The sequence below is a fragment of the Orycteropus afer genome, unplaced genomic scaffold (assembly GCF_000298275.1).
Source record: "Orycteropus afer afer isolate SDZICR_OR568_19922 unplaced genomic scaffold, OryAfe1.0 scaffold00317, whole genome shotgun sequence".
NCBI classification, from domain to species: Eukaryota; Metazoa; Chordata; class Mammalia; order Tubulidentata; family Orycteropodidae; genus Orycteropus; species Orycteropus afer.
In genome coordinates this window covers 1,058,823-1,059,955 of record NW_006921904.1, presented here as the reverse complement: position 1 = coordinate 1,059,955, position 1,133 = coordinate 1,058,823, and positions in this window count along the sequence as shown.

The window sequence follows — 1,133 nt, the reverse complement described above, 5'->3', positions numbered from 1 at the left end:
TGAAAAGTGAATTTACTCTGTAAATCTTCACCCAAATCCTAATAAAAAAATAAATAAATAAAATGTATTTATAACAACCAATAGCATGGTTATGAAGTTTCTTCCAAAGTTTTTAACCAGTGCCAACGCAAGTAGATACATGTCCACAATTATCCATAATTCCAAAATTCAGAAAGCTCTGAAAAATTAGTGTTTTTAATACATCTGAGAAAAGTAAATTTGGTGGCAAAATCTGACCTGAACTGATACAAGACTGTTACAGTCTGTAATAATCTTCCATAGTGTGAAATTCATATTGATTGCTACAGAAACATTAGTATGTTTGATTAAGTGCTACTTGTCCCAGACTTTGCTGTGTGAATTACAAAGTACATATACATAAAAAACAAAAGTGAGTCACCTCCTCTCACTCATTCCATGATATGATAGCTGTTCAATCTGACTTCCCTTATCATAATGATATTGGATCTTATTCACCCAAAACCTATCACTTTGTTTTTGTTATTAGTTTCCATGGAGTTGATTCTGACCCATGGTGACCCTGGGAGCTCTGGTGCCACAGTGCATAAGGCATTAGACTGCTAATCAGCAGGTTTGGTGGTTCAAAACTACCAGCCACTCCTCGGAAGGAAGGTTGGGCAATCTACTTCTGCTGAGATACTGCCTTGGACACCCAAGGAGGGGTTGCTATGAGTTGGATCCAACTAAGTGGCAGTGGGTGGGATTTTTTCATGGTGACCCCACGTGTATAGGACAGAACTGTGCTCCATAGGGTTTTCAAAGCTGTGGCCTTTTGGAAGCAGATCACCAGGCATTTCTTCCGAGGCACCTCTGGGTGGGTTCACATGGCTGACCGTCCAGCGAACAGTCAAGTGCTTAGCCTTTTGGACCACCCAGGGCCTCTACATCACCTGTATCCTTGTAAAACAGGAAACATTATGAATTCCAAAATGCATGTGGTTCCAAGAGTTTGGGTTAAGGGACTGATTGTTTTTGTTGTTATGTGCCATTGAGTCAGCCCCAACTAATAGCAACACCTCCTTGGGTTTCCAAGGCAGTATCACTATGGAAGTAGATTGCCCAGTCTTCCTTCTGAGGAGTGGCTGGTGGGTTTGAACCGCCAGCCTTCTGGT